Raw genomic sequence first — 15,384 nt, 5'->3', positions numbered from 1 at the left:
CTCTCACTTGAGATCTTCTGCTCTTCCTACTCAATCATACTAAGCTATTCTCAGGAATCAGGGTGCACAGGAGGACATGAATTAAACTATTAGCCTAGCAATTATAAGTAAGAATTGCCTGATGGTGAGGATTCTTAAACATAAATGAATTAATGAGAAAAGTTATAGTATCTCTTCTGGAGGCTTTAGAAAATAAGATAGACATCAACTAATACTTCTTAAGTGCCTACTATATTCCAAGCCATAGAATGGTATAAATGTGGTCAGGGGAATTAATGAAATCATTTCCCAAAGTTCTATCTAAATCCAAGTTTTCATGACTCTTGTCTGAATCATATTCCTGGGAACAGAGGCAGCCCCAGGCAGCTTAGGATGTAATGCTAATGTGAGGAGGTGTCAGATAGATGTGGTTTGCCACATTTGTGTCTGGTGAGCAATACCTCTGAAATTTAATTCTATTGCACTTAAAAAAAATTTTTGTCAATAAGTGAAAAAGATTCTTCAGAAAGCAGCATTGTTCTATCTACCAGCAAGTAATCATTTTATTATTTACATATTAATAAATACTGTTTAATAAAAACAAACAATCATGGTGTTTAGCTCTGAGAATCTTCTGTTCTAAAAAGATGTGATGGACAATCTGAGAATTTGTGCACATATGCCAAAATATGCCTAAAAGCATTTTTGTAGCCTCCTATTTGACTGATATCTCCTTCCCTCCAATGGATACATCCATTTCACCTCCCTCTTACATAATACTACACTAAATTGACCTGCAATAGGAAAAATTCCCCTGTCAAATTGTAAGCTCCATGGAGAGTTTTCAATCTCCTCTCATACTCAGCACAGAACTTTGCCCACAGTAGTTACCTCATCGATATTTACTAAATTTAGCAGACAAAAAGGAGAAGGGGAGAAAAGGAACACTGAGGAGCATGGTCTTCCAAATTTTCCCTTCCTCAGAATGATACAAAGAATGGGTCTAGAGTCAAAAGACCTTTCATGGATTCAAATCCTATATCTGGTGGACACAGTACTTTTGTGACTTGGGGCAAATTATTCAGCCTTTCTGAACCTCAATTTGCTCATCTGTAAAGTGAGTAGGTGGGTCAGAATAAATAACCTCTAAGGTCTCTTCCACCCCTAGAGCTCCGATCTTTCACTCACCTCAATATGTCTCATTGTCCACCCTCCCCTAACCCCTCTTGCTCCTGTGGGAGTGAGAAAACCCAGAAAAAGCATTGTGGTGAAGGTATGGAAGAGACCATGTGGTGTGGTATGGTGTGGTGTGATGGTTTAAACACATGAATGGTCATTTCTTATTGTTCCTCCAACCTACTACCCCTTCCTTTAAATCAATTAACTCTAGTGTTATTACTTACCCTCCACAGTGAGATATTCAACCAAAAAACAACATAATATGTTGGAATTTCTTCCCCCTGGTGCCTGATACTCAAAGGAGTATTGGGAACAAAGGAATAGTCTCTTATTAGCCTTGTCAAAGTGAGTCTTTATACACACACACACACACACACACATGCATACATATATATGTACATATATATATACATATACATGTATATGTATATATACACATATATACACATATATAGCATATATAAATATATACACATATACACACTATATACATATACATATAGATGTGTCTATACACGTATATATACACATACACAATATACATGCACACATATAGACATCTACCTATCTATATCTATATCTATATCTATATCTATATCTATACACACACACACACACACACACACACACACACACACACACACAGAGCTTTGGTAACCCTGCATATTACTTTGCCTTCACAATCCTTTCAGTCTAATGGAAATCAAAATATGAGGCAATTTAATTAAAAAGGTCATCTGGGGAATGAATAGCAGAGAATAAGCATTGGTCCTAAGGGTTTGGTGATGGATTAAACATTCTAAAATAGAACACCAATGCAATGTGTTATATGTCTAATGTGCACCTTTAGGTTTCTTCTTACAGCTTCAATTCAAAATGGTACCTTCTAAGCCTTAATTGCAATACTGTTCTGTTGTTGCTCCCACTCCCCTTCCCCATCACTCTCCACCCCCCAGCAACACCTTTAAATCCCTGAACCTGCAGATGTTATTACTTTCCCATTAAAGGCAAATGTTTTGGAACAATTCATATTTCCTTCCATATGGCAATGGAAAGGTCTTAATTGCTTACAGTGAGCTATTTGATCAGTGTGTTTACCATTTTCTTTTAGAAGATAAAATGATATTTTTCTAGGCTCTAAAATAAAAGAGATGAGGCAAAACCCATATTTAATATGTCCCTTCAACTAGCACATACTTTATGTATTAGATATCATAATTGTAGCATTTCCTGAATCATTCCTTTTTAATGAAGTTAAATGCAATTTATTAGCACAGTGACTAAAATAGCAATGACATTTGTGCCTCAGCAGCCACCACATCAGGTTAAATATGGCAAGGACTGAGCCCAGGTGATTTTGCAATTTGGCTTAGTGGGACCCCAGGATATTTATGGATTAGGCCATTAGCAAAGAAAGCCAGTGGCTAAACTGGCATGGGACAATTAACTTGATATGAATTGGGGCTGATTTGCAATACCCAGAGGCCTGTTCAACACATAGCCATCAGCCTTAAGTAGAGTTCATGCTACCACAAATGCCCACAGGTACCAGTATTGATTAAGCACTGCTTGTTTTTATTTAGCCACATCAACAAGATTCAAATGGTTTGTAGATGGAGATGAGGCAGCCTGAGTGAAAAGTAGCAGGTTTTTAGGGGAAAAAAATTATGGGACTCAAAATCTTGTCTGTTTTAAATTCTGCGTATTAGTCTTTGGGAGACAGGAGGGAACAGAGATAACCTTTGTTGGGAAAAGGATATCTTGGATGTAGCTATGTGGATCCAATGAGGGCGCCTTAGTGGCAGATGCTGGGCCAGGGAAGATCATACGAGGTATCAAGCTAGAGAGTACACTGTTGCCTTTCCCATTTTACCTACCACCAAGATCATTCTTTCTGAATCACTTATCTTGTTCTTTCTAATGCCAGCTCATCACTCTCCCCATTAACTCTTCTCTTTTTGTTTTTTCCCCTGTCCCAATCCCCATTCTAATTTCTCACTTCTCTCTGCATTTTTTTCCAAACTAAAATGCAATTAGAAATGAAAGGAATGGGGAAAAAGATAAAGAACGTGAGAAAAAAGACAGATGTAAGAAAAATGTTCTCATTTACACCATTTGTTGTTGTTATTATTGTTGTTCAGTTGTTTCAGTCATGTCCAACTCTTTGTGACCCCATTTGGGGTTTTCTTGGCAAAGATACTGGAGTGGTTTTTCATTTCCTTTTCCAGCTCACTTTACAGATTGAGGAAACCAAGGCAAACAGGCTTAAGTGACTTGCCCAGGGTCATACTGCTAGTAAGTGTCTAAAGCTGTATTTGAACTCAGGGAGGTGAGTCTTCCTGACTCCAGGCCCAGTACTTTATCCACTGCACCACCTAGTTGCCCATGCTATATCATACATATATACATGCTACATCAAGACTCCCATAGATTTATGTTCTCATCAATGTGGGCATCCCCTCTACTTGTATAAAGTGTACCTGTGGTGTGTCATCTTATCCTGAGTGAGTCTTGTTGGTGTTCCCCCATAGAGCTTCCAAAGAAGATAAAACTGAGGGGAGCCAAGATGGTGGAGTAAGCAGTAAATAGACATAGCTCTCCCAAATTCACCTCCAAACAACCATAAAATAGCACCTCAAAATAAATCCTAGAACAGAAGAACCAGCAAAAAGACAGGGTGAAACAATCTTTTAGCCCCCCAAACTTGAAAGATAGTCAAGAAAGGTCTGTCTTATTTAGGTAAAAGGGGAATGCAGTCCAGGACAGGAAGCATCCCAGCAATCCAGCAGCAAGCCCCACCTTAGCAAACCAGTAGGATATCCTGAGCTTCAGTGCAGAGGAGCAGGCAAATGCCAAGACCAGGACTCAGCATCACCAGGGGAACAAACAGACTCCAGCTCTGAGAAACACTATGTGTTTCACCATAGCCTGGGGCAAACAGACAACCTCCAGAAGCCAGACCTCCATGTGCTTCAGTGTAGCCCCAGGGAAATGCAGAAACACCCCACTGACCTCAGCACACACCAGATACCAGCACTAGTACCCCAGCTCAGCACCAGATAAGCTACCAGACCCTTCCAGCCTCCAGCAGTGCCAGGCGCTCCCCTCCCCACCTCCTTAGCACTGCACCAGACACCAGGGTCCCCCATGGGCCTCAGGGCCACATCAATGCAGCACCACCTAAACAGCCAGGGCCTCCAGCCACTGGCATGAGAAGCCTGAGATAGTACCCCTTCCACTCTAGGAGCAGAGCTTAAATTTAAAAGAAAGGAAAAAGGCCAAAAATGATGAGCAAACAGCAACAACAACAAAGAATCTGATAATAGAAAGTTATTATTGTGACAGGGAAGACTGACTGAGACACAAACTCAGAAGAGCACAACAATGTCAAAACACCTATGGACAGAACCCCAAAGAAAAATGGAAAGTAGTTTCAAGCCCAGAAAGAACTCATGGAAGAGCTCAAAAAGGAGCTTAAAAATCATATTAGAAGGGTAGAAAAAAAGTTGGGAAAAGAAATGCGATGCAATAGAATTATGAAAAAAAAGAGTCAACAGCTTGGAAAAATAAAATAACTGCTTAGAAAGTAGAGTTGGCCAAATGGAAAAGGAAATAAAAAAGCTAACTGAGGAAAACAACTCCTTAAAAATTAGAATTGGGCAAGTGGACTTGCCCAATGACTCTATGAGACATCGAGTCAACTAAATTCAAAAGAATGAAAAAAAAAACAGAAGAAAAGTACAGACCGGGGAGGTGGTAGACGGAAACAAAACACTGTCAGGGAGGGAAAGGGAGAAAGGAGAGAGAGGACAAGCAGGAGGAAAAATAGGATGGAGTAAAATACATAATTTTGATTACATTAAGTTAAAAAGCTTTTGCACAAACCAAACCAATGCAACCAAGATTAGAGGGAAAGCAGAAAGCTGGGAAACAATCTTTACAGCAAGTGTCTCTGATAAAGGCCTCATTTCTCAAATATTTCTCAGGGAACTGAGTTAAATTTATAAGAATACAAGCCATTCCCCAACTGATAAATAGTTAAAGGATATGAACAGGCAATTTTCAAATGAAGAATTCAAAGCTAATTATAGGCATATGAAGATATACTCTTGATTAATTAGAGAAATGCAAATAAAACAAGCTTGAGGGAACCACCTCACACCTATCAGATTGGCTAAGATGACAAAAAAGGAAAATGATAAATGTTGGAGAGGTTGCGGGATAATTGGGAAACGAGTGCATTATTGATAGAGTTCTAACCATAGGGAGATTCAGCCTTTCTGAAAGGCAATTTGGAAGTATGCCCAGAGGACAACCAAGCTGTGCATTCCCTTTAATCCAGCAATAGCACTACTAGATCTGTATCCAAAAGAGATCATAAAAAAGGGAAAACAACCCACATGTGCTACAATATTTATAGCAGCCATTTTCATGGTGGCAAAATATTGGAAATTGAGGGGAAACTCATCATTGGGGAATGGCTGAACAAGCTGTAGTATATGAATATAATGGAATACTGTTATGCAATAAGAAGTGATGAACAGACTTTCTGCTTCCCCTTTAATCTTGGTTGTGTTGGTTTGGTTTGTGCAAAAGCTTTTTAATTTAATATAATCAAAACTATCTGTTTTATATTTTGTAATGCTCTATATCTCTTGTTTAGTTATAAACCTATAACTCACTTAATTTCTCCTTTAAGAATTTGGATGCTATACCACTTGGTGCATATATGCTTAGTATTTACATTACTTCATTGTCTGTTGTACCTTTTAGCAAGGTGTAATTTCCTTCCTTACCTTGTCTGAATTGATGCAAAGTAAAACAAGCAGAAACAGGAAAACATTGTATACAGTGTCAGCAAATATTGTGTACTGATCAACTATGAATGACTCAACTCTTCTCAGTAACAGAATGATACAAGACAAGTACAAAGCTCTCACAAAGCAAAATGCTATCCACATCCAGATAAGAACTGATGCACTCTGAATGTAGATTGAAGGATGCTTTTTTTCACTTTATTCTTTTTCATGTTCTTTTTTCCTTTTGATCTGTTTCTTCTTTCACAATTGTAATTAATATGGAAATTTGTTTTACATGATAGCACATGTATAAACTATACCAAATTGTCTTATATAATGTATGCTCCATATAATTCTAAGCTCCCATTCACAGGCTCTGAGGCATTCTTTCCTGAGGAGCAAAACACCCCTGCTTCTCATAAGGAACTGTAGTAGTTCTTTCTTTTCCTTGTCAATACTACAAATTTGTCTTCATATGCATTGATACCTATGCTAATTATGGCTCTGCTTAGTCCATCATCTACTAATGAGGGCCTTATCAAATAGAAATTGATTTTTCTCTACGGGTAGCTAATCTAATTCCCAAACCAGACACTCTGTGATTGAACTCCCTAACTCAGACACTCCTTGGGTGTATCATATAGCCATTCACTCAGAGCTAGCAGGTATTGTAGAAGGTTGGAATGAGATACTGAAACATCACTTATATTTCCTGATGGCCTCCTCTTCCTTGGGAGGCTTGGTCATCCACCTCCCAGAGGAAGGCAATCAGGGGAGCTAAGTGGCTTTTTATGATTTCACGTTAGCCAAACACCTAGTCGGAAGGAACGGATGGGAAGACAGGCAAAGAAAAGGTGGGAGGAGTGGAATAATTATTCGGCCTGAATCCAGGCCTGTCTCTTTAAAAACAATGAATCTAATTAGAATCAAATATCCTTTATTAAATATTCACCATTTCAGAATAGTGAGAGAAGAGTAGGACTAATAGGTCTTCTACTCAGTTTGCTTCAATTCAACAAGGGACACATTGGATTAAGAATTGGCCTCAGAATCAGGGAATCTGGGTTCAAATCTTGCTTCTGACATATACTGGTTATGTGATTCTGATCCCATGGGCCTGAAAGTACTCCTCTCTGCCCTGGAACTGTGACCTAAATATGGGCATGTACAGTGGAATGGCCAAACAGCACCAGATCCTGCACCCAATGCTAGCACTGATATCCCCTGTAATCTCTTTCTGACCAGTTGCCATATCCCCTTACCCATCTCTGGGCTGAGAGTTAGGGTACAGAGAGATCACTCTGGATTGAGGAGTGAGACTTAACTTGGACCTGGAAGGCCAGGTACTGTGTTGAAAGAAAAGCAGAAAAACTCAAATAACAGCTTATAGGCAAGTCTAGTGGAAACCTGGGAGAGAGATGAAAGGCAAATATGAATAGATGGTGATTTTTGTTAAAACATTCTAAATCAAGAGCTTCCTGAAAATGTGAAAAAGGAAAGCTTTCAGAAACCAAAAATGCCATTTTGGATTCATTCTTAGCCAGGATTAAGTAGACGATGATGAGACTTGAGTAGAAGGTGGAGGCTATGAAGCTATGGGACAAGGAATTGGGACAGAGCTATTGACTGAAACTTTTCTGGGACATTTAACTGGATAATTTGTCTTTCTTCCTTGGAAACATTCCCTAGATCACAGATTCCTATTAAAATTTCTTCAGAGGTTTGCTGTGAGTCATGGAGGAATAAGGAAAAGATGGGGGTGGAGAGGTGAACAGAACGGGCAAACTGTTTTCTTGACTAGGCAGCACTTGTTGCTTACTTCAGCAACCCCTAGGCAGATGCTCAGTTCCCAGAAAATCCTGGTTGTTTTTTGATGCTTTGATGAAGCAGGAGTTTAATCCAAACTCTCCCTAACTTATTTAAAAAAACATTTTTAACATTCTTTTAATTTTTTTTTAAGTTCTAAATTTCTCCCTCCCTCACATCCCTCAACTACCCATTGAGAAGGCAAGGAATATGATATCAATTATATATGTGAAGTTATGCAAAACAGATTTCCATATAAGCCCATGTTGCTGAAAAATAAATAAATAAAAAACAAGGAACATAAAGAAAGTGAAAAATGTATTCCTCATTGTGCATTCATAGTTCACAGTTGATCATTGTGGCGGATATTGCTATTACTGTGTACACTGTTCTCCTGGTTCTGGTCACTTCACTTTACATCAGTTCATATATGTCTTCACAGGTTTTTCTGAAATCATCCTACTCATCATTTCTTTTAGCACAATAGCATTCCATCATAATCATATACCACAACTTGTTCAGTCATTCCTCAATTGATAGTCATCTCCTCCATTTCAAATTCTTTGCCAATACAAAAAGAGCTGCTATAAACGTTTTTGTGCATGTAGGTCTTTTTCTTTGATCTCTAGCGATATTGCTGGCTCAAATAATAGGGAATTTGATTTGGTATTTGTATATCAGTTTTATAGTCCTTTATGGCATAATTCCAAAATGTTTTCTGGAATCATTTAACTAATTCATAATTCCTTTTTCCACATGCCTTCCAGCACTTTTTATTTTCCTTTTCTGTCATGTTGGCCAATCTGATAGGCTTGAGGTGACTCATAGTTATTTTATTTTCATTTCTCTAATCAAAGCAATTTAAGGTATTTTCATGTGACTATTGATAGCTTTTATTTCGCCTTCTGAAAACTGCCTTTTTGTTTCCTTTTACCATTTATTAATTGGGAAATGGCTCTTGTTTTTGTAAATTTGGCTCAGTTGCTTACATATTTGAGAAATGAAGTTTTTATCAGAGAAATTTGTAAAAATATTTTTCCCAGTTTCCTGCTTTCCTTCTAATTTCATCTGCATTGGTTTTGTTTGTACAAAGCCTCTTTAATCAAAATTATCCATTTTACTTCCTGTAATTTTTTTCTATCTCTTGTTTGATCATAAACTCTTGACTTAGCTATAGATCTGACAGGCAAATTTTTTCATGCACCCCTTATTTGTTTATGATCTCACCCTTTATGTCTAAAATATTTACCCATTTTGACCTTTTCTAGGTCTATGGTGTGTGATGTTGGCCTGTGCCTAGTTACTGCCAAGATGCTTTCCAGTTTTCTCAGCAATTTTTGTCAAATAATGAGTTCCTGTCCCAAAATCTTGGATCTTTGGTATACCAAACACTAGAATATTATGGTCATTTACCACTGTTTATTATGTACATAATCTGTTTCACCGATCCACCACTCTGTTTCTTAGCCAGTACCAGATTGTCTTAATGATTACCAGTTTGTATTATAGTTTGAAATCTAGTACTGTTTGGCCACCTTCCTTCAAGATTTTTTCTTTGATTCTCTTGATATTCTTGACCTTTTGTTCTTCCAGATGAATTTTGTTATTTTTTTCTAACTCTATAAGATAATTTTTGGTAGTTTGATTGGTATGGCACTTGATAAATAAGTTAATTTAGATAGAATTATCATCTTTTATATTTATTATATTACATTGCAACATTATATTTTCCTTTAAGAATTTGGATGCTATACCATTTGGTGCATATATGTTTAATGTCGATATTGCTTCATTACATATGGTGCCTCTTAACAAGATGTTGTTTCCCTGTTTATCCATTTTGATTAGGACTATTTTTGCTTTTGCTTTGTTTGAAAGCATGATTGGTACCTCTGCCCTTTTTGCTTTTGCTGAAGCATAATAGATTCGATTCCAGCCTCTTATTTTAACTATGTGTGTCTGTTTCAAGTGTGTCTCTTGTAAACAACAAATTGTTGGATTCTGGTTTCCAATCCATTCTATCTACTTCTGTTTTATGGGTGAATTCATCCCATTCACATTCACAGTTATGACTCGTAATTGTGCCTTTTCCTCCATCATATTTTCTTCTGTTTTTTCTTCTCTCCTCTTCCTCTTCCCTGCCCTCCCTTGTCCCTCCTCAAAAGTCTGTTTTGCTTCTGACCTTCACCTCCCTTAATCCATTCCCCCTTTTACCAGCATTTCCTCAACCCTCTCCCTTTCTACTACCCTGCTAGATAAAATAGATTTCTATATCCAATTGAATGTGTGTGTGTGTATGTGTGTACTCTTCCCTCTTTGAACCAATTTTAATGAGTGATATTTAAGCATTGCCTACTTTCCCACCTTTACCATTTCCCCCTCTACTATAAAAACTCTTCCTTATGTACCTCTTTTATGTGAGATGAACTTCCCCTTCTTCTTCTCCCTTCACTCTTTTCCCAGGGTATCCCTCTTTCTCACCCAACCTTTTGTTTTTTAAAGATCATCTCAAAATACATAACTCACTCTCATGTGCTCTGTCTATGTAGAGTTCGTCTAACTGCCCTAATAATGATAAAATTGTTAGGAGTTACATGTAATCATATTCCCGCATTTTAAACAATTCAACTTTATCAAATCCCTTATGATTTTTCTTTCATGCTTACTTTTTTATGCTTCTTTTAAGGCTTATATTTGAAAGTCAAAACTTCTATTCAACTCTGGTCTTTTCATTAGGAATTGTTGAAAGTCCTCTATTTTAATGAATATCCATTTTCTTCTGAAGAATGCTACTCAGTTTTCCTGGGCAGGTAACTTTTTATTGTTGTTGTTTAGCTCTTTTGCCTTCTAGAATATCATATTCCAAGCCCTTCATTCCTTTAACATGGTAACTCCTAAATCTTGTGTCATCCTAACTGTGGCTCTATAGTATTTGAATGCTTTCTTTCTAGCTGCTTGAAGTACTTTCTCTTTGACATGGGAGATCTGGAATTTGGGTTATGGGAGTTTTCACTTAGGGCTCTCTTTCAGTAGATGATTGGTAGATTCTTTCAATTTCAACTTTTCCCTCTGGTTGTAGAATATCAGGGCAGATTTCTTTTATAATTTCTTGAAATATGACATCTAAGCTTTTTTTCTGGTCATGACTTAATTTTTAAATTATATCTCCTTGATCTATTTCCAGGTCAGTTGTTTTTCTTTTCTTTTTATTTGATATTTTTAAATTTTCAGCATTGATTTCCACAAGACTTTGAGTTGCAAATTTTCTTCCCATTTCTACCCTCCCCACCAAAACTCCAAGACAGCATATATTCTGATTGCCCCATTCCCCAGTCAGCCCTCCCTTCTATCACCCCTGTTCCCCTTACTTTCTTGTAGGGCAAGATAGATTTCTATGCCCCGTTGCCTGTATATCATATTTACCCATTGCATGCAAAAACAACCTTTTTTTTTTGGAGCATCTGCTTTTAAAACTTTGAGTTGCAAATTCTGTCCCCTCCTTCCTCCCCACCCACTCTCCTTAGGAAGGCAAGCAATTCAACACAGGCCACACATGTATCATTATGCAAAACCCTCCCATAAATAGTCATGTTGTGAAAGACTAACTATATTTCCCTCCCTCCTATCCTGTCTCCCTTTATTCAATTTTCTCCCTTGACCTTGTTGCTTTTCAAAAGTGTTTGCTTTTCATTACTTCTTCCCCCATCTGCCCACCCTTCTATTGTCCTGCTTTTTTATCCCCTTCCCCCTACTTTCATGTGGGGTAAGATACCGAAGTGAGTGTGTATGGTATTCCCTCCTCAAGTCAAATCCAATGAGAGCAAGATTCACTCATTGCCCCTCACCTGCCCCCTCTTCCCTTCCAATGAACTGCTTTTTCTTGCCACTCTTATGTGAGATAATTCACCCCATTCTATCTCTCCCTTTCTCCCTCTATCAATATATTCTCTCATCCCTTAATTTTTTAGGTATCATCCCTTCATATTCAACTCACCCTGTGCCCTCTCTCTCTCTCTCTCTCTCTCTCTCTCTCTCTCTCTCTCTCTCTCTCTCTCTCTCTCTTTATATATATATATATATATATATATATATATATATATATATATATATATATGTCTGTTCCCTTCAGCTACCCTAATACTGAGGTCTCATGAATTATACACATCATCTTTCCATGTAGGAATGTAAACAAAACAGTTCAACTTTAATAAGTCCCTTGTGATTTCTTTTTCTTGTTCTTTTTCTTGATTACCTTTTCATGCTTCTCTTGATTCTTGTGTTTGAAAGTCAGATTTTCTATTCAGCTCTGGTCTTTTCACTGAGAAAGCTTGAAAGCCCTCTATCTTATTGAAAATCCATATTTTGCCTTGGAGCATGATACTCAGTTTTGCTGGGTAGGTGATTTTTGGTTTTAATCCTAGCTCCATTGACCTCCAGAATATCATATTCCAAGTCCTTCTATCCCTTAATGTAGAAGCTGCTAGATCTTGTGTTATCCTGATTGTATTTCCACAGTACGCAAATTGTTTCTTTCTGGCTGCTTGCAATATTTTGTCCTTGATCTGGGAGCTCTGGAATTTGGCAGCAATATTCCTAGGAGTTTTCTTTTTGGGATCTTTGTCAGGAGGCAAATGGTGGATTCTTTCAATTTCTATTTTACCCTCTGGCTCTAGAATATCAGAGCAGTTTTTCTTGATAATTTCTTGAAAGATGATATCTAGGCTCTTTTTTGATCATGGCTTTCAGGTAGTCCAATAATTTTTAAATTATCTCTCCCGGATCTATTTTCGAGGTTAGTGGTTTTTCCAATGAGATATTTCACATTGTCTTCCATTTTTTCATTCCTTTGTTTCTGTTTTATAATATCTTGATTTCTCATAACATCGCTAGCTTCCACTTGTTCCAATCTAATTTTTAAGGTAGTATTTTCTTCAGTGGTCTTTTGGACTTCCTTTTCCATTTGGCTAATTCTGCCTTTAAAGGCATTCTTCTCCTCATTGGCTTTTTGGAGCTCTTTTGCCATTTGAGTTAGTCTATTTTTAAGGTGTTATTTTCTTCAGTATTTTTTGGGTCTCTTTTAGCAAGTCATTGACTTGTTTTTCATGATTTTCTTGCATCACTCTCATTTCTCTTCCCAATTTTTCCTCTACTTCTCTTACTTGCTTTTCCAAATCCTTTTTGAGCTTTTACATGGCCTGAGACCAATTCGTAATTTTCTTGGAGGCTTTTGATGTAGGTTCTTTGACTTTGTTGACTTCTTCTGGCTGTATATTTTGGTCTTCTTTGTCACCAAAGAAAGATTCCAAAGTCTGACTGTGAATCTGGGTCCATTTTCACTGTGTGTTCATGTTCCCAAGCCAACTTCTTGACCCTTGAGCTTTTTGTCAGGATATGACTGCTTGTAGAGTAGAGGGTAGTTTGTCCCAAGCTTTAGGGGCCTTGTGCTGCTGTTTTCAGAGCTACTTCTACACATCAAGCTCTGCCACACCAGCACTCCTCCTCCCCCAAGAACTGGCAACCAGGACCAGGACTCAAATCCAAGCAAGCTCTGCACTCCTGCTTTGATCTGCCACTTAATTTCTCCCACTAGGTTGGCCTGGGGCCAGAAACAGTTGCAACTGGACAACCCCAGAGCTTCACCACTTCCACACCCCCAGGGCTGGGGTCAACTGCGCACTCCTTTCACTCTGTTCTAGCAGTCATTGTCTTTGGCATTTGTGGGTTGAGAAGTCTGGTAATTGCCACAGCTCAATGATTCAGGGCCCTCTGGCCTTTTCCACCTTGCTCCTGGTCTGCTTGGTCCTAGTGCAGCTCACACTGGGCTCTGTTCTGCTCTGCTCCCAGCTCCGTGCAATAGACCCTTCCCCGCCACCATCCAGGCTTTGCTAGGTTGGAGCCCTGCTTCCCTCTGTTATTTCGTGGGTTCTACAGCTCTAGAATTTGTTCAGAGCCATTTTTACAGGTGTTTGGTGGGACCTGGGGGAGAGCTCATGCAAGTCCCTGCTTTCCAGCCACCATCTTAGCTCCGCCCCAGGTCAGTTGTTTTTCGATATTTCACACTTTCTTTTTTAAAAAATTCATTTGAGTTTGTTTTATTGTTTCTTGATGTCTCATGAAGTCATTAGCTTCCACTTTTCCAATTCTAATTTTTAAGGAATTATTTTCTTCCTTGTGAGCTTTTGTACCAATTTTTCTAGTTGGCCAATTCAACTTTTTAAGGTGTGATTTTCTTCAGTATTTTTTGTGTCTCTTTTACCAAACTGTTGATTGTCTTTTCATAATTTCTCTTTTTCTAATTTTTCCTCTACTACTCTTTTTTGATTTTGAAATTAATTTTTTTAAGCTCTTCTATGAATTCTTTTTGAGCTTTATGTCCAATTCACTTTTTTTCTCTTTTAGGTTTTGCTTGTAGCTATTTTTATATCATTGTCTCCTTCTGAATTTATGTCTTGATCTTCCCTGTCATCTTTTCATGACCAGATTCTTTTATTGTTCTTTTCTCATTTCCTCGGTCTATTTCTTGACTTTGAATCTTATATTAAAATTAGTCTTTTTTCCTGGAGTAGAGAATGGGTTGAACTGTACCAAATTTCAGATTTTTCTGCACTCTTGTTTTCAGAGATAGTTCTAAGGGTGTAGAAGTTCTTGGTGCTTCTAAGGTGGTATGACTATCATCTCTGAGTCAAGAGCTCTCAAAGCTGCTGCTGCTGCTGTTGTTGCCACTATTAAGACCCATAGCTTTTGTTGTTGCAATGTGGGCAGTGTCACAGACCTTTTCTTCTAACCTCTTACGGTGTCATGGGCTGGAAAAATGCTTTATCCCACCCTTTTGTTGCCTCTGCTCCTCTAGAATTAAATTTGAAGCATTATTTTAATGCTTTTTGGAGAGAAATGTTGGGAGAGCTTGGATGCTTTCTCTACTCTGCCATCTTGGCTCTGCCCTTGGAAGTCTTCTTCCTAACTTCTCATCTTGTGCAATTCTTGTCCACGTTTGTGTCCTTTTCAGGGCACACAAGCCCTTGGTGATATTTTAGCCCACTTCCCTCAGGCATGTCATCATTGGTAACTCTTTGAAGCTTATTCACACCCATTGTGAGTCTTTCCATTGCCTTTTGGGTATTAAAGCAAATCAAGATTCCTGTATGTAAGGAGGTTCTACCCTCTGAGAAAGCACAGGCTAGGCATATTCAATTAGTCAATCAAATTAATCAACATGCATTTATTAACTGCACACTGTGTATCAAACTAAAATGAAACAGTAACTCCCCTCAAGGAGCTTACCTTCTATAGTGGGGAAACAATATGTACACATATAAGTATGTATACAATATGTGTGTGTGTGTGTGGACTGTCAGGAAGATCTGAGTTCGAATCCTGCCTCAAACACTTATTAGCTGCGTGACCCTGGACAAGTGACTTAACACTGTTTGCCTCAGTTTCTCATCTGTAAGATGAGCTGGAGGAGAGAATGACAAACCACTCTAATATCTTTGACACAACAGAAACAATTAAATGACAACAACGTAAACGAAGTGATGCTGGTTGGAGCCTGACACCTTAATAAGCTGGAGAAAGAGCCACAAAGATGGTGTAAAAGCTGCGCTGAATTTTCCACTCTGTC

This window comes from Trichosurus vulpecula, chromosome 4, assembly GCF_011100635.1.
Source record: "Trichosurus vulpecula isolate mTriVul1 chromosome 4, mTriVul1.pri, whole genome shotgun sequence".
Lineage (NCBI taxonomy): Eukaryota > Metazoa > Chordata > Mammalia > Diprotodontia > Phalangeridae > Trichosurus > Trichosurus vulpecula.
Note: the sequence above shows the minus strand (reverse complement) of the source record.